Source organism: Dermacentor albipictus, chromosome 2 (genome assembly GCF_038994185.2).
Source record: "Dermacentor albipictus isolate Rhodes 1998 colony chromosome 2, USDA_Dalb.pri_finalv2, whole genome shotgun sequence".
Lineage (NCBI taxonomy): Eukaryota > Metazoa > Arthropoda > Arachnida > Ixodida > Ixodidae > Dermacentor > Dermacentor albipictus.
Window position 1 is genome coordinate 83641765 of NC_091822.1, and position 23491 is coordinate 83665255.

General features: G+C 48.9%; 1 protein-coding gene across 2 annotated transcripts in view; it reads right to left on the bottom strand.

Annotated features, from left to right (window-relative positions):
• Positions 1-21276, bottom strand: part of LOC139055463 (uncharacterized) — a 70702-nt gene extending 49426 nt beyond the window's left edge. For both annotated transcript variants that reach the window (XM_070532957.1, XM_070532956.1), the window contains exon 1: positions 21183-21276. The gene's annotated coding sequence lies outside the window, so the exon portion shown is untranslated. The remainder of the gene's footprint in view (positions 1-21182) is intronic.
• Between the last annotated feature and the right edge of the window lie 2215 nt (positions 21277-23491).

Sequence of the window (23491 nt, forward strand, 5' to 3'; positions counted from 1 at the left end):
CAAGAAAACCCAGTACCAACCCCGCCAGGACAATTCATGCTGTTGACGTGCTGCTTCCTTCTTTTACTGTTGCTGTTATGGTGGTGAAGATAACTGAAAAAAAAATTTAGTAGCGCCTCTGTTGACGTGCCAGAAATTTAGCCTTGTTTAGAACGACTTTTATTGATTATGATAGCCAACGAAGAAAAAATTAAACTCGTTCATATTGACTTAAACTCTATGTGAATGATTGAGTATACTTGATATTTTGCATAATCCATGCGGCTGCAAAGCCACATGGATCAATGCGTTATAGGTGTTCACGGGTTCGACACGCTATTGAGAGGGATAGCTTTTACAGTAGGCTCCTCAGCTCTCACCTAAAAATGTGGTAACGAAATAAAGTTAAATTGAACTGAAAGATGTCCGAAAGGAATCATGCACAGTGTCCACCACATATTCGTCTTCACTCACTTGAGACAAATTGCTCGTAATCTCGGACCTCCCCCATTGGTGAATCGCTAAATAACTTGGTGCAATAAATAACCTGACGGAAATGTAGTGCTTGAGCCGGCAGGCGTCTGCCGGCTCAAACACTACATTTGCGTCAGGTTGACTTCAGGTTATTTCCGTCAGGTTATTACATCACGCCCACGCGGGCATGACGTGACGAGATGGCAGGGTAAATTGAGGAGCCCTGTGGACACACCAGCGGCCAAATACACGCACACTGGTTTAGTGCAAAAGTGTTTGCTTCAGACACTTTCAATATCTTGCTTTTTTTCTAGCAAAGGGCAAATTTAATGAATTTTCGCCGTAATGCCTTGTAAGGCCTTAGCGTGGAAAATACGCTGTATCGCGCTGCCTTGACCTTTTCTAGAACTAGCTATCAAAGCAATTTAACAGCTGTATTTCCACTTTATCGGAGTAGCAATACTTTTAGGCGACACGTTTCCGCGTTTGTATTAAGGCAATAACTGATCATCTTAAGTTTTCTACAAGCGAATGACGAATCACAAAGTAGATGTAAAATTGCTGCCATCCTTCTTGCTTGACATGCTTTCGAGCAGACAGATGCTTTCCTTGCAAAGCCTAACTGAACACGCACGCATAGGGGATGGCCTCGCTCCGTCTTTCCTTTAGGCAAGAGCGATGCGTGTTCGCTGTAGAATGACTAAACTCACCTGCAGTAAGTGCATAAGCGCGGAAAAACGACCAGCAGCGTCTCACTGTCACATTCTGCATCGCACATAATTGGGCCGTTCATGTTCACCTGAAAGAGCACTTGCTCAGATCATAATCCTGAATTTTTACATAAGCAGTAATAGCAGCATTGACATGCTAGGTTTACCAATAGGACAGCAGAGTAGATGTTGGCATAGTTGATGCCTAGCTGTCAAAGTGTGTAGCTTTGGAAATTGAATTGAATTAGGTGAATGCCACGCCACTACAGAACTTCCCGATCAAGTGGCGTTGTTGGTGTCAGTCCAGCGACACGAGAGACACATGCGAGAAAAATACAGAGCTGCACACAATCATTAATTTCAAGAGATGAGTGGGCTGAGGCACTCATATGAGGACCTCGCTAATGTAGTTGATCAGCACCACGCACACGAACTTGACAAAGTACGCATGCGCCGTTAAAAGCCAACTAAGTCATATGTACGCATGGTATCAAACTCTCATAGAAGCCACATGTCTTGCAATGGTGGTTTGTGGAGGCATTTACAATTCACCGGGCCAACTTCTAGGTGGAAGAGCAATCAACATTTGCATTCGAAGCTTGTTGTGCAAAATCACATACTGCGCCAGCTCATATCACATCACATTTACTACATCAACAGAGCACACAACCGTTCAAATGAAGCGTAGGTCAGTGGCAATATACGTCACACCATCGCGTCACAAACACAAATGAACTTACTAACCTATCGGTATTTATAACCTTCATTCTATAACGGCAGCCATTACACCGGCGAGCCTTGACAGTTATGCATAAAATCAGAAGAATGGGTTCAGCCAAATTTTGAACTAAGAGCCTGTGCATGTGTATTTAGTAGCAACACGCACCTGTTTTTTCGACATCAAGATAAAATCAAAACTACACGTTGTCATTCACAAAAATTACACTTTCATCTTCACTAACACAGCAGGCGAACAACCTGAAGTTTTTCTCTGGTACTGAAGACATAGCTAAACCATATCATTTAGGAAAAAGTCACTTAACAAGCAAGGTTACTGATCAGGTCCTGTAGGGCTTATACTATATATAGTGCTATCATTTTTATGGCGACCCATAAACAAGTTGTGACGATATTAAAATGTTAATTACGGTAATACAATCTTGGCATTTCTCAGCACGCATCGCCACGAGCAACTTCAGCAAACCTGCAGAGTGTAATAGTGATAAGTTTTCTGTTTTGAAGCAAACGGTCGGTGACTTCACGTTTTCCTCTTTCAGTACATTTTGTTTACGTGTTTTCTGTACATTTTCAAGTGTTTCCATACTGACATGCTCAATGCATAATTTTCATGAACTGGTGTTTTGCCCTGCGAGATGTAGCAGCGCTTTCACCGCACGACCATAACTGAGATCGCTGCTCATTTTTTTAAAGCCCCATTTCAGCCTCGCCTTGACGACGATGTGAATTGTCCATGACCCAACTGCAACAAAATTCTCGACCGCTTAAAATATGTTGTTTAAATAGATTACAGAAATAAGTTAGATAAATTATAAAAGATTACGCTTGAAATACGATTGGATGAGTTACAAAACCATCGCGAGAATCGTTGTTTTTTAAACCGAAACTGAAGGAAAAAAACGCCGCCAGTACCACTCGCTGGAAGTGACATGCGACGTAGACGGCAGAGTACCAGGGTCCGAGTCGTCTGCTTCCTTCTTTTTTTGTATACCATGCTCGTGTATCAGCGAACTACGTCGCGCACGCCTGCAACCCATTGCATTATTATACTGACACGTGTACTTATCTTTATCGGGCAACCACGTTTCGCCGCTTAACAACTGTAATCGCAGAGCGAGGGACACGCCTGCATGTATCCGACGTTTCTGGAAAGTTATCGACGCTTCTATCCGCGTGTCTGTTGTTGCCGAACCTTGTGTTATCAGATTTCATCGCGTGACACGAATGGTGTAGAACTTTGTGGAAGACAGGCGGGTCCCATCAGTTAATCTGGAACATTCGACGACTGATCTATAAAAGCCGACGCGCTTGACCCGCTGATCAGATTTTCGACGATCGCCGACTGTGTTCGCCGCTATCGTTGTGCTTTAAGTGTAGCCTGTTTTGTGGGCACAGGTTCGCCCAATAGATCACGAAGAAGGACGTATACCCCCTTCCACGGATAGACGACGCATTGGATCGGCTTTGCAACGCTAAGTACTTCTCCTCGATGGACCTCAAGTCTGGCTATTGGCAAATAGAAGTCGATGAAAGAGATCGCGAAAAGACCGCCTTCATCACCCCAGACGGCCTCTACGAGTTCAAGGTTATGCCATTTGGACTGTGCTCGGCGCCTGCAACGTTCCAGCGCGTGATGGACACGGTTTTAGCGGGATTGAAATGGCAGACCTGTCTCGTTTACTTGGATGACGTCGTTGTATTCGCCGGTAATTTCGACGATCACCTTAGGCGGCTTGCCACAGTACTAGAGGCCATCAAGTCATCAGGGCTGACTCTGAAGCCAGAAAAATGCCGCTTCGCTTACGACGAGCTTCTGTTCCTAGGCCACGTCATCAGTAAATCCGGAGTACGCCCCGACCCGCAGAAAACAGCTGCCATCGCAAAGTTCCCGCAGCCCACCGACAAGAAGGCAGTGCGTAGATTCCTTGGCATGTGTGCCTACTACAGGCGCTTTGTCAAGGACTTTTCACGCATCGCCGAGCCGTTGACACGACTAACTAAATGTGATTTTGAGTTCAAGTGGGAAACTCCGCAGGCCGACGCATTTCAAGAACTCAAACGACGCATGCAGTCGCCGCCGGTACTTGCACACTTCGACGAGGACGCCGATACTGAAATCCACACTGACGCCAGTAGCCTAGGCCTCGGTGCCGTCCTAGTGCAGAGGAAAGTCGGATTTGAACGGGTGATATCTTATGCTAGCCGGTCGCCGTCAAAAGCGGAATGCAATGATTCTACGACTTAAAGGAATGCCTCACCCTCATTTAGGCTAGAACAAAATTCCGCCGTTGCCTCTATGGCAGGCCATTCAATGTCGTCAGCGACCATCGCGTGTTGTGTTGGCTAGCTAACTTAAAGGACTCTTCAGGATGGCAGGCGCGGTGGAGCCTCAGACTACAAGAATACGACATCACTGTAACCTACAAGTCCGGACGAAAACACTCCGATGCCGATTGCCTATCACGTGCCCCCATTGACCCGCCGCCGCAAGATGACGAAGATGACGACGCCTTCCTCGGCATGATAAGAGCAGAAGACTTTGCTGAGCAGCAACGGGCAGACCCGGAGCTAAAAGGCCTGGTGGAATATTTGGGAGGGCACACCGACGTTGTCCCCAGGGCATTTAAGCGCGGGCTATCTTCCTTCACGCTTCAAAACAATCTCCTCGTGAAGAAGAACTTTTCACCAGTCCGCGCCAACTACCTTCTTGTTGTCCCGTCAGGACTTCGTCCAGAAGTATTGCACGCCCTACATGACGATCCGACCGCTGGACACTTCGGTTTTTCCCGGACACTCTCGAGGATACAACAAAAGTATTATTGGCCGCGCCTGACCGCCGACGTCGCCCATTATGTCAGAACATGCCGAGACTGTCAGCGACGTAAGACACCGCCGACAAGGCCAGCCGGATTACTACAGCCAATCGAGCCTCCTTGCCGACCATTCCAGCAGATCGGGATGGACTTGCTGGGACCCTTTCCGACGTCAACAACCGGAAATAAGTGGATCGTCGTGGCGACAGACTACCTCACCCGCTTCGCAGAAACTAAAGCACTGCCGAAAGGTAGCGCAGCCGAAGTGGCGAAATTTTTTGTCGAAAACATCCTGCTTCGACATGGCGCCCCAGAAGTCCTCATCACCGACAGAGGAACGGTCTTTACAGCGGAGCTCACCCAAGCCATTCTGAAATACAGTCAGACAAGGCACAGGAGGACCACGGCCTACCACCCGCAGACGAATGGCCTTACGGAGCGGCTGAATAAGACCCTCGCCGACATGCTAGCGATGTACGTCGACGTCGAACACAAGACCTGGGATGCCGTACGTAACATTTGCTTACAACACGGCGGTGCAAGAAACAACACAGATCACGCCGTTTAAGCTGGTTTACGGCAGGAACACGACGACGACGCTCGACGCCATGCTGCCCCACGTCACTGACGAAGAGAATGTTGACGTCGCTAGCTATCTCCAGCGCGCCGAAGAAGCCCGACAGCTCACCCGCCTACGGATCAAGAACCAACAGAGGACCGACAGCCGACACTACAACCTCCGACGACGCTTTGTCGAGTACCAGCCCGGTGACCGTGTTTGGGTTTGGACACCGATACGCCGACGAGGACTCAGTGAGAAACTACTCCGACGCTATTTCGGACCCTACAAGGTCATCCAACGTATTGGCGCTCTGGACTATGAGGTGGTGCCAGACGGCATTTCGCACTCACAGCGGCGCCGCGCACGATCTGAAGTGGTCCACGTGGTGCGCCTTAAACCATTTTACGGACGCTGATGAACTTCCTTAGTTTGTTGTTTTCTTTGCTACGAGTGCTTTTCTTTGTTACTTTCGTTTGTTTGCAGCATCGGGTCGATGCTTTTTAAGAGGGGGGTAATGACACGTGTACTTATCTTTATCGGGCAACCACGTTTCGCCGCTTAACAACTGTAATCGCAGAGCGAGGGACACGCCTGCATGTATCCGACGTTTCTGGAAAGTTATCGACGCTTCTATCCGCGTGTCTGTTGTCGCCGAACCTTGTGTTATCAGATTTCATCGCGCGACACGAATGGTGTAGAACTTTGTGGAAGACAGGCGGGTCCCATCAGTTAATCTGGAACATTCGACGACTGATCTATAAAAGCCGACGCGCTTGACCCGCTGATCAGATTTTCGACGATCGCCGACTGTGTTCGCCGCTATCGTTGTGCTTTAAGTGTAACCTGTTTTGTGGGCACAGGTTCGCCCAATAAAAGCTAGTTTTGTCTTTCACAGTACTGCTACTGTGTTCTTTCTTCACCGTCACTACCACGTGACAATACGCTGCTAGCTGCTTCGTGCGCTGTGGTCGCGCCGTTGCGCGTCTGCGATGTTCTTTTCATGCGAGTATTATCCGAATCAAGCCAATTTTCTGTTCTCTGCATTCAGTGAGCACAGCCTGAATGCGTTCTCTCTCCGCGTAGAGATAAAAAGCGCAGTGGGGTGACCAAGCTAAAGGCACGGCTATAGCCTGGCGTAACGCTGACGCGTTCGACGCCGGGTACAGCTACGTTACGTCGGCGGAAATTTGTACCCCTGCACTTGTACACTTGTACCCCTGCACTGCGGCCATAACCGATAGTGGCGCTACTGTCGGCCACGGTTAACGCGTTTTTAATGCTCCTACTTCATCGCTCGCTGCCTCGCGTTAACCAAACGCCCACTCTCTTAATCTAGCTACGTTAGAATACGGTGCCGTACACCGAGTCAACCAAGCATGCATTTACCGCCACCTGTAGTAAAGGATGATGAATAGCTGAGGCTCGGCTGAAGTGGCTCGAACTGCTTGTAAAGTCATGGTAGGACCGGCCAGACCCCAGCTGCACTAAAGATTTTTCGGTTTCGCTATGGCGGCGTCGCATTCCAGCATCGCTTGCTGCCGCATCCTACACCATGGCCGCCGCGTCGCCTTCTCCTTCATGACAAATGCAGCGTGCGGTTCCTACTGACGGCGTTTATAGCGCAGTGTCAGAAAGGCTTTCAGTCATCTACTTCGACGCGCCCGATGTAGAAACGCGCGGAACCTCTCGAAGATGATGCACCACCAGAAATGATCGGTCGGAGATATTGCCTGCGAGTACAACTTAGCTTTGCTTTTCTTGCGCCATTGCAGCTTATTGTACTCGTACTTATAGTCATCCCGAGAAAACGTTTGACAAGATTACACTGCATGGTTAAATGACTGGTACTAGCGAAATATACCCTGTTCAGCTTCTAAAAGTGTAGTTCACGTGCTTTGTGTGGCATGGCTGGTCTGGGTCGCGCTTGCCTGCTGTGTCGCCGTTAACGCTTGCCATTGGAAAGCTGGAAAAGTACGTGTTCTGCCTTCCTCTGCGCACTGTTGTGTACTGCGCAGCCATCGCTCGTGTTCGAATGCATATTCGAGCACCCTACGGCTGCGCAAAGCGCCGGCATTCTTGCCACCGCTCAAGTCACGCGCGCATGGAGAAAGCATGCCGAGAGAGACGCGTCAACTTGTCAACGTTGAGCGAGTGACGCGCCTGGGCGCCTAGGTGAAACTGGGAGGCCAGTGGTAAGGCCGGGTTCTGGCACTTGGGCCATTTGCGTATCACTGCCGCTGACCAAGAGGTACCCGCGTGATCTGCCTGATATCCAACTTTCCCAGGTAAATGGATGGCTGGATAGATTGATGGATGTATGCTATGATCATCCCCTTTAAAACGGGGTGGTTGGTTGCGCCACCAAGTTCTTGTTATTGTTCTTGTCCTACCTATGTCGCAAACGAAAAAAAGAACAATGATTTCCCATAACCAAACATTCTGAACCTCTATTGCGAACTTTGTTTCTGTACGCCTCCGTTGTTTGTTATTCCCATACTTTTCTTCCACCAATATTCCAATTGCCTCTTACTAATCTCTATTGCGAACACGTTTACTCTCGCCCTGCTCTCGCTCAAACCAAGGTCTTCAAGGAGGCCAGAGGTGCCTAAATCGACCACCGACCAGATATCTTCAATTCTAATAAAACATGCGCCATCGTTGTCCTAGATTTGCCGCAGCAAGCACATGCTTCTTCTTCTTTATTCCTTATTAGTGCGTGTTCTAAGGCATCCTAACAATACTTCCACCGAAAGGCTGCTGGGATTAGGGGTGCACAACATCTTGGAAGAACTGCGGAAGGCACACTTGGCGATGCAACTCAGTAGACTTTCCAAAACGATAGTAGGGAGGGATATATTGGAAGGGATCGGCATTGGAGTTGATCCTCCAGCTGGGGACATGAAAATTCAGGTGAAGCGAGCAATGCACAAGGGCTTGCACATAAAACCTTTACCTAAAAATAAGCATCCGATACATCACGAGAACCGTAGGAAGGCAAGAGCCAGAGCTTTACATGCTAAGTACGGGAAGTACAACGGGGCAGTCTACGTAGATGTCGCCGAGTATAAGAACAAGGACGCATTTGCAGTTGCGGTGGTGGACGGGCGTGGACGCTTAGTCACCTCTGGATCAGTCAAAACCCGCTCCTCAGAAACTGCAGAGGAGGCGGCGATAGCGCTAGCTATAGGTAATACTGAAGCTGACCTGATTTTCAGCGACTCCAAAACAGCCATCCGAAATTTGGCGAGGGGCAGAATCTCTATCACAGCGGCAGGATTACTAAATCGGGCCACGGGGCGAGGGACTACGGAGGTGGAAATAGTCTGGGTACCGGCCCACTCTGGGAACCCTGGGAACGAGGCGGCTCACATGAATGCTCGAGGTTTCGTCAGCCGAGCAGGTGAGCCGGACGTTCCAGGGAGGTCCACGAGAGATGGGCTGGTGTCCTTTCACGACATTACTAACCATTACAAACTTGAGCGGAGAATTTACCCTCCACCGGACAAGCAATTGGTGAAGGCGCAGGAAAGCGTCTGGCGAAGATTGCAGACGAGATCTTTCTATAACCCATACGTGTTAAACAAAATCTACCCGGACGTTCAGCCGGAATGCAAATGGTGCCAGGAACTGGCCGCCTATGACCACATATTATGGAGCTGTAGCATAGCGCCGCCACCGGCGGATATTATGCGTGATCCTTCTCTCGAGCAGTGGGAGGTCGTGTTGGCCAGCTCAGACCCGGTCGTCCAGAACAGGGCCGTGGAGTGGGCCACCCAGGTCGCCGTCAGCCATGAGCTGATGGCCATCTAGCACGGAATCGTCCGCACATGCGTTCTGACGAAAATAAAGTTTTTCCATTCATCCATCCATCTGAGGCATCCTGATCTCGCTTCAAAAAGTAAAGAGCTTCCCTTTGAGTTATCATAAATAGTTTCCTCCCTGATTTCGTTTGTTCCTGGTAAGTAGTTACTCATAGCAGGATTATTTTCCTTTGCCACCACCCATGAGATCATCTGAGCCTCTGGTTTCCCGCTACACGTACCACAAGCGCCCCAAGCGATCGCGGCTCGAAGCTAGCGCGTTTTCAACAGAACGATCGTGTTTATCACGAATAATTAAAAATGCAGGTCGATCATAGAAAAAGGCAGACGACAGACATGTTCTAGGATACAGTACAAACGAGAGAAATGCAGCACTTATGCTGTGGAACGCTAGAATTTTGTTCGCACAGCGGATATTGACACAATGATGCGGGGTTCCCGCACCGCCGGACGGCGCGCGCAAAGGTTAGCGCCATGAAAGACAATGAAGCGCGTAAGCTGCACGCTCTTTTTCTGACCCACCAATAAAGAGAAGAGTCTATTTTGCAAGACTGCGTCTTCCATCTATGTTACATTTTTCTGGTGGAGGTGCGGGTTACATGCTGCCACCCCCAGATCGAACACCGTCTAAAAGCTCAGCACGAAGTCCGGTTGACCTGACTCCTGCTCACGTACGGACAAGTCGTCGACTTCAACGACTGGCACCTCAGCACAAGCCTCTACCCAATCAAGTCAGAAGGATGAGTACACCAGTTCCGTTTTCTTCCTCAACCACGCCGACCGAGGTCGTCCTCAACCAGCCGCGAATCTCCACGTCCTTCCATGGGGACACCTTCGAGGATGTAGTGGACTGGTTCGATCACTTTCAACGTTCGCAGAATTCAACGGCTGGACTCCAGAGCACAAGCGGTGCAACGCCTACTTTGCCGTCGAGGACTCTACGCGAACATGGCTTGAGAACCGTGAGGCAGCCCTATCGATATGGGATGAATTCCGACAGCAGATAATCAGCACTTACGCTAGCCTTGATCGCAAGGAGCGAGCTGAATCTGCAATTGAGGCGAGGATACAGAGGCCGAACGAAAACGTCGCAATGCTTGTCGAAGATATGTCCCGACTTTTCCGACATGTGGATCCGTCCCTGACGGATGAAAATAAGCTCAGGAACTTGATGCGTGGTCTTAAGCAAGAGTTATTCGGTGCCGTAATACGCAACCCACCAAAGACCGTTGCAGAGTTCCTCGCGGAAGCCATACCAATGGAAAAGGCACTGCAGCAGCGAACAAGGCAGCACAACCGCGACATGTCGATCCTATCGCGTGACCCTCTCGCTATACCCTTGGAGAATACCGACGCCTCATTAGGCATTAGGTTCATTAGGTTCATTGAACTCATTAGGCTTGTTGTTTGAGAACTCCAAAAGCTTCAGGTGGCTCCGGCATCGGTAGAGCGACTCGCTCTGGCTAAGGTCGTCCGGGAGGAAATCGTGCGGGCAGTCCAAGTCTCAGATAGACGCGAGACACACCACAGCATGAGGTACGGCAGCCACTACCTCCCATGTCGTATGCGGACGCTGCGCGAAGTTCATTGTCCCCGATTTTTCGCGATGTGAGCGACGTCACGGATTTTCATGGTGTGCACGCTGCTGAAAAAGCAGCTGGTGACTTCAGGCCTCGCCGCACGCCATTCATGGCTGAAACACAACCGCTCCGCAAGAGCGACGTATGGCGCACTACACACGGGAGGCCCTTGTGGTTCCAGTGCGGTGAAGCCGATCACCCCTACACGACGTGTCCTTACCGCCATGCTGGGCTCCATGGATTTTCACTAAATGCACCGCGCCGGCGCGATGGTAAACGCCCCCTGGAGATCGAAGCCTACCTCGCGCAGGCCAGGACCTCGTTTGCCCCATGATTTCGTGTCACACGGTCACCGTCATCCGCCCGAAACAATTCTTCCAGCCACATCTTCACGCCGAGAGCAACAAGGCGCCGTTCACCCAGCCCTGCTTCCAGGGAAAACTGAGCCCAGCGACCTGCGGAGGTGAGATCGCTGACGTTGCGAACGCTGAAGATCCTTCACTAAGACGAACGCGAGATGACGTAATTGAGACGCAAAGAAAGCAGTGTAGTTCCATGTCAGTACCTTGCGACGTACCAGTTACGATAGATGACCACGAAGTCGCGGCGTTAATCGACATGGGTGTTAACTAGGGTTGTGCGAATATTCGAAATTTCGAATACGAATCGAATATTTTCCTTATTCGAAGCGTATTCGATTCGAGAAATGCATATTCGTAAATTCCCGAATATTCGAGGACGGCCGAATAATGGTCGAAGCGGCGAATATTCGGACAGACTGTGAATAATTTAGCAATTAACGAATTATATGCTTGCTCCACATTCTCCTAAAAACATGTTTATTCACTGAGAGCTTCACATGATCCGCTCATTATCTGTATGCTCTACATCAAGATGGCAAGTTGGGCCAGTTTGTTGGGATTCATAGTAAGGTTCGTTACAGCGCAACACAAAACAGGGCCAAAAGAAGGTACAAAACGACGACACAGCGTTACAGCACTGTGATCTTAAGTGCTGTACCGAACCTTACTATGAATGTGTACGCTCTGTTCTAGTCTATCTGCATCAGGCCCGTGAGACATGATCAGTTTCGATTTTTTTTTACCAAGCTTTATTCCAGGGCTCTTTCATAACAATATATGATGTACTTTCGGGCTTTGTAAGTATGCGCAATAAAATATGCACCTAGAAAATGTTACCTGGACAAATGTGGTCACAGTGCATAGAGAGCCCTTACTTTCTGAACATGTTGAGCAGTATATTTTCCTTCGCGATAATCTGTAACAAGCGTTTACCTGACAGAGCATTACCTGAGATTACCTGAGTGCATTACCTATAATGAGTGCCTCTTTAACCTGAAGCAGCCTCGTAAAATGCAATATTATTTTTAAAATGGTAATGAAGCTATTGTTACCTCGTTTTGCAATTTTTTAATACTACACATATATTCGATATTCGATTCGATATTCCAAGACAGTTTTTCGCCTTATTCGTATTCGATTCGTATTCGAAAATTTCAATATTCGCACACCCCTAGTGTTAACACATCTGATATAAGCCAGAATATCACGTGTGTACTGAACAAGGTTTCCACGCACTGGACCGGAACTCAGACTCGCACTGCAGGAGGGCACCTCATAACTCCAATTGGCCTGTACACGGCACGAGTCAGCATTTGGGGCTTCACGTACATCGGCGACTTCGCCATTCATCCTGAATGTTCAAAGGATCTTATACTCGGCATGGATTTCCTTCAGGCGAACGGTGTCATCATCGACCTGCAAGAGTCTACAGTCAGCTTCGCTACTACGCGAACAGTAAGACAACGACCCTGACATCGCGCTTCGCGTAGCTGATGATCACGTCACGTTGCCACCCAAGAGCAGCAGGCTTACCCTTGTCAGATGCGACATGGAGGATGACGCCGATGGAATTGCTGAGGCATACATGCCTCTGCTTCTTCAGCGCCACATTCGCATAGCCAGATGGCTTCTTCAGGGGAGAAACAAGTGTTCAGTCGTTTTGCTACCAAAATTTAGCAACGAGTATCGGCACGTACCACGAGGAACGACAATAGCATTTCTTCGCGAAATCATTGATGTAACTGACATTGACACATTGGAAACCGCATCGTCTCAGCAAGCTGAGTTACCCAGCCTAAAAGAACGGATTCACGCTAACGCCACTCAGCCCGACCATCAGAAATGCCGTCTACTGAGTCTCCTGAATGAATTTGCGGACTGTTTTTCAACGTCACCCAATGTGCGGCGCACGTCCATCACAAAGCACAGCATTATTACGGACGAGTCCGCACGTTTTCTTCGTCAGCATCCTTAGAGAGTGTCTCCAGTGGAAGGGGAAGCGATGAAGCATGAGGCAAAAGAAATGCTCCAAAACGACGTGATCCAGACGTCCAGAAGCCAGTGGGCCTCCTTTGTAGTGTTAGTCACAAAGAAAGACAAGACACTACGCTTCTGTGTAGATTACAAAAAGTTGAACAGTGTCACCAAGCGCGATGTTTATCCGTTGCCACGCATCAACCACGCATTGGATCGTCTACAACATGCCAAGTTTTTTTCTTCGTTGGATCTTAAATCAGGGTATTGGCAAATTGAAGTTGATTAACAGGATCGTGAAGAAAGAGCATTTGTGACACCTGATGGCAGGTACGTACGCAGGATTTTATTTGTTGTGTAGCGATGGGTGGTTACCAGTCCCGTACAACCGCGTAGAGCGCAGGGTGCTGCGGTTCTAGACGTACTGCGCCCACCGCGGAAGGTTAGAAAGCCGCCCCCCCCCCCCATTAGCACAGTAGGGAAGTGGCTACGCCAGGCGGCTCAATTGATAACTGTAGAGGCGTCATTCAAACTACACAGCATTATTCTCCACTTCCAGCTGCGTTTTTCTACCTCATTTTCAATAAAAAGATGTTGATTCATAAATATTTTCTCTAACAATTTTCGCTTTTCCTCCCTGTTTGGTTGTTGCCTTGGCTTTCTGCCTTAGTAAATCGCTTATTTCTCATCTCCTTGCGACTCTTGTTCCCAATTGCCAATTCTGCACGAAAAGCAATGTACAATAAGCGAAACACCAGACGCGGTAACGGGTGACAGTCATTGCATGTGGATTGAACGGTTATTGCAGGGTCTGTGATGCGCGCTGTTTCGCAATATTTTATTTTCCACCTTATCTAACCCATATCGCGGGTATATGGCTCCGAGGATCTGCCAGCGTTGCGGCGCGCCGTCAGTCGAGGAAATAATGAAGCAAACGGAAAAGTTAAACGCAACTGGCGTTTTCTCCGGCCACAACTCGTTCCACGAGCATACAGACGAGCTTACTACCAACCGAATCCATTTCCTCTTCCTGGCCCCTAGAACAGTCTAAACAAAGAAAGTTGAACTAACAAAGCAACAGAGATGCGCATGATTGTTGAATACATGGTGACATAAAAATTATGTTCGGCATTAAAAATGAAATATGATAATTAAAACTGTAAACTACGCCCTGCCTGCTGCAATAGGTGGTGACAAATGAATTCATCTTGAGTTAATCGTGCGGGCATGGAATCGATGAGAAAACTGGCCTCCACATGCCACGAGATACAGATAACTACCTACCGTCGGAGAGGAGTGAAAACGTTGACAACCATTCCACTCTGTGAAGCTGGAATGGCAGCGAAAGCAGACGAAAGTGAAAGCTCTCAAACGAAAAGCAAAGTGTTTGACCTCCGCTGCAGGTCGGCCTGAAGATAGTGCAATACTGGGCCCACCCGCCGTGGAGTGAAGCAGGCGTTAAGAGCACCCCATACGTAGGCTGATCCCGAAGATATTGCAATACCGGGCCCACCCGTGGCGGAGATGAAGCAGGCAGTAAGATCTCCCCACACGTACGCCGATCCCGAAGATATTGCAATACCGGGCCCACGCGCGGTGGAGGTGAAGCAGGCATTAAGAGCTCCCCATAGTAGGCCGATCCCGAAGATATTGCAATACTGGGCCCAGCCGCGGCGGGCGTGAAGCAGGCATTACGAACTCCCCATAGTAGGCCGATCTCGAAGATATTGCAATACTGCGCCCACCCGCGGTGGACGTGAAGCAGGCATTACCAACTCCCCATACGAAGGCGGATCCCGAAGATATTGCAATACCGAGCCCACCCGCGGTGGAGGTGAAGCAGCAATGAACAACATTCCAAACGAAGGCCGACCCCGAAAATAATGCAATACTGGGCCCACCCGCGGTGGAGATGAAGCAGGTATTAAGAACTCCCCATACGTTGGCTCATCCCGAAGATATTGCAATACCGGGCCCACCCGCGGTGGAGATGAAGCAGGCATTAAGAACTCCCCATACGTAGGCCGATCCAGAAGATATAACAATGCCGGGCCCACCCGTGGAGGAGGTAAAACAGGCATTCGGACCTCCCCATACGTAGGCCGATCCCGAAGCTATTGCAATACCGGGCCCACCAGCGGTGGAAGGGAAGCAGGCATTCATACCTCCCCATACGTAGGCCGATCCCGAAGATATTGCAATACCGGTCCCACCCGCGGTGGTGGTGAAGCGGCATTAACAACTCCCCATACGTATGCCGATCCCGAAGATATTGCAATACCAGGCCCACCCGCGGCGGAGGCGAAGGAGGCATTAGGAACTCCCGATACGTAGGCCAGGCCGGAAAGGCCGCCATTGGAATCTGAACCTGGCAACGTTTAACGCTAGAGCGTCATCTAGTGATGCGAGTCTAGCAGTGCTGGTGGAGGAATTACAGGGCAGTAAATTGGATATAATAGGGCTCAGTGAAGTTAGGAGGACAAATGAAGCATATACAGTGCTAAAAAGCAGGCACGTCGTGCGCTACCGCGGCTTAGCGGAAAGGCGAGAACTAGTAGTCGGATTCCTGATTAATAAGAATATAGCTGGTAACGTACAGGAATTCTATAGCATTAACGAGAGGGTGGCAGGTCTTGTTGTGAACCTTAATAAGAGGTACAAATTGAAGGTCGTACAGGTGTACGCCCCTACATCCATTCATGATGACGAGGAAGTCGAAAGCTTCTATGAAGACGTGGAATCAGCGATGGGTAAGGTCAAAACAAAATACACTGTACTGATGGGCGACTTCAATGCCAAGGTAGGCAAGAAGCAGGCGGAGACAAGGCAGTGGGGGAACATGGCATAGGCACTAGAAATAGCAGGGGAGAGTTATTAGTAGAATTTGCAGAACAGAAAAAGATGCGGATAATGAATACCTTCTTCCGCAGGCGGGATAGCTGAAAGTGGACGTGGAGGAGCCCGAATGACGAGACTAGAAATGAAATAGACTTTATACTCTACGCTAACCCTCGCTTCATACAAGATGTGGACGTGCTCGGCAAGGTTCGCTGCAGTGACAATAGGATGGCAAGAACTCGAATTAGCCTAGACTTGAGGAGGGAGCAGAAGAAACTAGTACATAAGAAAAAAGATCAATGAGTTAGCGGTAAGAGGGAAAATAGAGGAATTCCGGACCAAGCTACAGAACAGGTATTCGGCTTTAACACAGGAAAATCACCTTAGTGTTGAAGAAATGAGCGACAATCTTATGGACATCATTAAGGAGTCTGCAATAGAAGTCGGTGGCAACTCCGTTAGACACGATACCGGTAAGCTATCGCAGGAGACGAAAGATCTGATCAAGAAACGCCAATGTATGAAAGCCTCTAACCCTACAGCTAGAATATAACTAGCAGAACTTTCCAAGTTAACCAACAAGCTTAAGACAGCTGACATAAGGAAGTATAATATGGATAGAATTGAACATGTTCTCAGGAACGGAGGAAGCCTAAAAGCAGTGAGGAAGAAACTAGGAATAGGCAAGAATCTGATGTATGCGTTAAGAGACTAATCCGGCAATATCATTACTAATATAGATGAGATCGTTCAAGTGGCTGAGAAGTTCTATAGAGATTTATACAGTACCAAAGGAGCCCACGACGATAATGGAAGAGAGAACAGTCCAGAGGAATTTGAAATTCCACAAGTAACGCCGGAAGAAGTAAAGAAAGCCTTGGGAGCTATGCAAAGGGGGAAGGCAGCTGGGGAGGTTCGGCTAACAGCAGATTTGTTGAAGGATGATGGGCAGATTGTTCTAGAAAAAGTGGCCACCCTGTATACGCAATGCTTTATGACTTCGAGCGTACCGGAATCTAGGAAAAACGCTAACATACTCCGAATCCATAAGAAAGGGGTTGCCAAAGACTTGAAAAATTATGCACCGATCAGCGTACTGTCCCTTCCCTGCAAAGTATTTACTAAGGTAATTGCAAAGAGCATCAGGAACACCTTAGACTACCGTCAACCAAAGGACCAGGCAGGATTCCGGAAAGACTACGCAATAATAGACCATATTCACACTATCAATCAGGTGATAGAGAAATGTGTGGAATATAACCAGCCCTTATATATAGCTTTCATTGATTACGACAAAGCGCTTGAATCAGTCGAAACCTCAACAGTCACGGAGGCATTGCGGAATAAGGGTGTAGACGAGCCGTATGTAAATATACTGAAAGATATCTATAGCGGCTCTACAGCCACCGTTGTCCTCCATAAAGAAAGCAACAAAACTTCAATAAAGAAAGCCGTCAGGCACGGAGATACGATCTCTTCAATGCTATTCACAGCGTGTTTACAGGATGTATTCAGAGACCTGGAATGGGAAGAATTGGGTATAGCAGTTAATGGAGAATACGTTAGTAACTTGAGATTCGCTGATGATATTGCCTTGCTTGGTAACTCAGGGGACAAATTGCAATGCATGCTCACCGAACTTGAGAAGCAAAGCCGAAGGGTGGGTCTAAAATTATTCTGCAGAAAACTAAAGTAATGTTTAACAGTCTCGGAAGAGAACAGCAGTTTACGATAGGTAGCGAGGCACTGGAAGTGGTAAGGGAATACATCTACTTGGGACAGGTAGTGACTGCGATCCAGATCATCAGACTGAAATAAGCAGAAGAATAAGAATGGGCTGGGGTGCCTTTGGCAGGGATTTTCAGACCATGAACAGCAGGTTGCCAATTTCCCTCAAGAGAAAAGTATATAAAAAGTATATAACTGTGTCTTACCAGCACTCACGTACGGGGCAGAAACCTGGAGGCTTACAAAAAGGGTTCTACTTAAATAGAGGACGACGCAACGAGGTATGAATGAATGATAGGTTTAACGTTAAGAGCTAAGAAAAGAACAGATTGGGTGAGGGAACAAACGCGAGTTAATGATATCTTAGTTGAAATCAAGAAAACGAATTGGGCATGGGTAGGACATGTACTGAGGAGGGAAGATAACCGATGGTCATTAAGGGTTGCGGAGTGGATTCCAAGGGAAGGGAAGCGTAGCAGTGGGCGGCAGAAAGTTTAGTGGGCGGATGAGATCAAGAAGTTTGCAGGGACGACATGGCCACGATTAGTACATGACAGGGGTAGTTGGAGAAGTATGGGAGAGGCCTTTGCCCTGCAGTGGGCGTAACCAGGCTGGTGCTGCTGTTCATGGTGATGATGATGATGATACGTAGGCCAATACCGACGATATTGCAATACCGCGCCCACCCACGGTGGAGGTGAAGCAAGTGTTACGAACTCCCCATACGTAGGCCGATCCCGAAGATATTGCAATACCGGGCCGATCCGCGGTGGAGGTGAAGGAGGCATTAAGAACTATCCATAGTAGTCCGATCCCGAAGATATTGCAATACTGGGCCGACCCAAGGCGAAGGCGAAGCAGGCAGTAAGAACTCCCCTTACGTAGGCCGTTTCCGAAGGTATTGCAATACCGAGCCCACCTGCGTCGGAAATGAAGCAGCAATTAAAAACTTTCCAAACGTAGGCCGACCCCGAAGATAGTGCAATATCGGGCCCACCCGCGGCGGAGGTGAAGCAGGCATTGAGAACTTTCCATACGTAGGCCGATCCCAAAGATATAACAATGCCGGGCCCGCCGACGGCGGAGGTGAAGGAGGTATTCAGACCTCCCCATACGTAGGCCGTTCTCGAAGATATTGCAATACCGGGCCCACCTGCGGCGGAGGTGAAGCAGGCATTCAGTTCTCCCCATACCTAGGCCGTTTCCGAAGATATTGCAATACCGGGCCCACCCACGGTGGCGATGAAAGAGGCATTAAGAACTCCCCATACGTAGGCCGAACCCGAAGGTATTGCAATACCGGGCCCACCCGCTGCGGAGGTGAAGCAGGCATTAAGAACTCCCCATACGTAGGCGGAACCCGAAGATATTGCAATACCGGGGAGATCCACGGTGTAGGTGAAGGAGGCATTAAGAACTACCCATAGTAGTCCGATCCCGCAGATATTGCAATACTGGGCCGACCCAACGCGAAGGTGAAGCAGGCATTAAGAACTCCCCATACGTAGGCAGTTTCCGAAGGTATTGAAATACCGGGCCCACCCGTGGTGGAGGCGAAGCAGAAATTAAGAACATTCCAAACGTACGCCAGCCCCGAAGATATTGCAATATCGGGCCCACCCACGGCGGAGGTGAAGCAGGCATTGAGAACTCCCCATACGTAGGCCGATCCCAAAGATATAACAATGCCAGGCCCACCCGTGGCGGAGGTGAAGGAGGCATTCAGTTGTCCCCATAACTAGGCCGTTCCCGAAGATATTGCAATACCGGGCCCACCCGCGGTGGAGGTGGAGCAGGCATTAAGAACTCCCGATACGTAGGCCGAACTCGAAGATATTGCAATACCGGGCCCACCCGCGGCGGAGGTGAAGCAGGCATTAAGAACTTCCTACACGTAGGCCGATTATTAAGATATAGCAATGCCGGACCGATCCTCGGCGGAGGTAAATAAGGCGTGAAGCACCCCGCATAAGTGAGCGAGCCCCGAAAATAGTGCAGCGCCGGGCCTACCCGCGGCAAAGGTGAAGCTGGCGTTAAGCACTCCCCATAGGTAGGCCGATCCCGAAGATTCCAAAGGGCGCGCGTTATAGGTTCCCGAGTCCACAGGGGTATGTGCCATTGATCTTGGACCCTTTTTGCATAGCAGCAGGTTCGGCCCGCATGAAGATTCTTTCTGTCACTTGTTACTCACACACAGCTTTCGCTGTAAAACGCAGCAAAATGTTGACCACCGAGTAGATTGATTTGTCGACGCTTTAGGAATGTGTGTGAGGAGTGGTATACGTGCCTTGAGCGGATGGGGGAGGGGGGGGGGGGGTATGCAACTTAATTTTGGGGGGGAGGGCGGGTCCCCCTCCCTGGGTACGTGCCTGCCTGATGGGTTTTATGAGTTCAAAGTACTCCCCTTTGGTCTCTCTTCCGCACCTGCCACCTTTTAGCGGATGATGGATACCGTGCTTGCTGAACTGAAATGGCAAACCTGCCTCGTATACTTGGACGACGTCGTCGTGCTCTCGAGCACGTTTGATGATCATCTCACACGACTCGAGAGTGTGCTCGCTGCAATCCGTATTGCCGGCCTCACCATCAAGTCTGAGAAATGCTACTTCGGGTTCCAAGAGCTCAAATTTCTTGGCCATGTCGTTGGTCCGCAAGGCGTCCAACCAGACCGCGCCAAGTTCGCTGCCGTCGCCGAGTTTTCACCACTCACAGACAAAAAGGCTGTCCAACGCTTCCTTGGTTCGTGCGCAAATTAGAGGCGCTTCATCGAGGGATTCTCGAGAATTGCTGAGCCTCTGACACGGCTTACGCGCCACAATGTGCCTTTCATTTGGGCGGACGAGCAGCAGCAGCCCTATTGCAAAAACCAGCGTCTTCCAGTGTGAAACGAGCGTGTTTTTGGCACTGGGTCGCACTGAGTACGCTGGCGCTCGCTGGGACTCACTGGGACACCAGTGAGAACGCTAGATAAGAGCTGGGTCACACTGGAAGAGACGCTGGTTCCACTGCCATGACGCTGGCGCGCACTGGTTTGTGCTGTACAGGCGCCGGTTCCCGCTGCAGTTCGCTGGTTCACACTGGAAAGTGCACCGGTTGTGTTTGTGCCGCGCTAGTTGCAGTACGCAAGGACGAGCGCTGCTCAATATTAAATGCTTTATACAATTTCATCGCTTGATACTCGTCTCTTGTCCTAAATAACGCTATATCTTGAGGTCATAAAAGCCTATTTCATGTCGCAGCTCGGAATGAAGGTGCGTGAGCAGCCCTGTCATTTGCATTTGACACTGAAGATCACTTTCGTTTTTTTTTCATTTTCCCTTTTCACTGAGGGGGATAGCTAAATTCTTGAACGGAATCATGCAAACGAAGAGGCCGCCGAGTTGTTTAGTTGTTCGCACGTAACATATGGCTGGGAGTTGTCGCTGTTGTCGTAGTTTTCTGGAGTGGACATGAAATGAAGAAGTTCTTCTGACGCGCGCGAACGGACCCCGAGTTCGAAGCCTATCGCTGACTGATATTATCGCACCGATGACAAAGCTGAGGTGATTCGTGCACTTCCACTTTCCCTATTGTACAAAAAAGTTATGAGGCTCAAATACACACATTTTGGCTTTCGCCAGTTTCCCGCGCCGAGATCGGTCCCCACCTAAGCTTAGGCCTAGCGTATCCGCCGAGTCCGTCTTCACGCTATCGGCGCGTCTAGGCTCCTGAAACAAGAAATCGAACAAGGATAAATCACACAATATTTCAGCTTTCGCATCGGTGTTCTTAAACAATTTTTTTTCATGTCTACAGTGCCAGCACAAGGAGCGATGACCGACGATGTGACGCGTCATAAACATAGGCATATGTGCTATCGCCGAAGGCTGCCAGCTCTAGCCTGCGCTTCTCTGACGAAGATATATGACTAGACAGACGTGTTGACTGAAGGGCATCGCTTAACTAAGGAAACATTGCATATCCATCACGTGAAGAACAAGAAACGGCTATCCAAATCGGCGATAACAGCCTATACAGCGCCCTGGTTCGGCGGTTCATTTAGGATTTTTTCCGAAGTTAAAATACCAATCGCAAGTGAAAATAGATTTGGCACTTCCGCACATGCTACTGAACACGGACAGCAAATTTCTCTTTGTAGTACAGGCATGAATTTTAGTTGCTGGGCGATAGCGCATCTACCATGTCTGTGCGAGACGTAGCTCTGGGAAACTAAAACTGCTTCTCGATTTTGACATTGCAAATTATCCGTTTATGTTTGTCTGCTGGCGTATGCTTCCTCTCTAAAAAGCAGCATTTTGTTGCTCATTTGTGAAGTCACCACTTCTGTAATCAAATTTGTTTTCCTTGGACAAAACAACAAGCATGCCCATGTCTGTGTTAAGTTAAAAAAAGAAAAAGAAAACTATCCTGCCTTGAACTGGACCTACTGAGGAATTCTGCACATTGCACCTTTACCATTCTGGCGTCCCTCATGTCAATATGAATGCGTAATTGAATGGGCAATAGTTTAGAACATTTTATTGCAATATATCGGGCCGAGTATCAACAAGTTCCACGAGGCGTAAGTTCCTTCTAAGAACATATACATTTCTGGCACTTAGTCGGAACATTGATTGTGCGTTAAAGGAGAATCACGGGCAGAGTTTTGGTCAGGGATGGGCGGTTATGTCACACGACAGGAGCAAATGGTCTTGCACCCTCTCGGCAGAGGGCACAATGACTTCAGGAAGCGCCAAATTTAACCCGTAAAGCTATTTATTATAGCTCAGGTTCGAACGGTAATTGCAGAGCGAGTGTCGTTAAGTCTGTTTGCACTTGTCTCCGTATTTAAATCTGCATGCGCCCGAGTGCGTTTATGCGTGTCCGAGCATACGCGCATTTGTTTGTGTGTGCGTGGGTGCGTGTAAATGTGTGTGCGGGCAAACATGTGTTGTATATGTATATCTGTGGCTGTGTGTGTGTGTGTGTGTGTGTGTGTGCGTGTGTGTGTGCGTGTGTGTGTGTGTGTGTGTGTGTGTGTGTGTGTGTGTGTGTGTGTGTGTGTGTGTGTGTGTGTGTGTGTGTGTGTGTGTGTGTGTGTGTGTGTGTGTGTGTGTGTGTGTGTGTGTGTGTGTGTGTGTGTGTGTGTGTGTGTGTGTGTGTGTGTGTGTGTGTGTGTGTGTGTGTGTGTGTGTGTGTGTGTGTGTGTGTGTGTGTGTGTGTGTGTGTGTGTGTGTGTGTGTGTGTGAGGGAGCGAGCATTTCCTTGCTTACACCACTCTCAGGGTCGAATGAGATATACAGTTTTATTTATATAACGCTGTATATCCTTATACAGTTTTATACTATCCCGGCCACGGCGGCCGCATTTTGATGGAGGGGAAATGCGAAAACAGCCATGTACTTAGATTTAGGCGCACGTTAGAGAACCCTAGGTGGTCGAAGTTTCCGGAGTCCTCCACTACGGCGTGCCCCATAATCAGAAAGTGGTATTGGCACGTAAAGCTCCATAATTTACAGTTTTATACTGAATAAACTGCAAAACTGATATATAAGCCATATCTGGATCTATGAGACAAACAAAAATGACACTGCATTTATAGAGTTATGCCTAATTGAAAGCCAAATCAACGGGAGAAAAAAGAGGAAAAGTGCCTGAGCCATCAATATCGCTGCCCCAGATTTCGTCACGGTGGCACCGTCACCATCGGCGCGGCTACGTGAGCAGCTGTTATTGTTGTAGTTGTCCTGAGTGGTTCTGGCCCATACCAAAAGTGGGGGGTAGGCCATGAATCAGGTACTTAAATTAGGTGCATAATGCCGCATAGCTCCTCTCCGTTGTTTTCCTTGCCTCGGTGGCAGCGCATTTTCTTCTTGTCAGCAACGTGCCAAATCTGCACCACCTTTGCGCCGTTTAATGCTTCTGTGACCAAG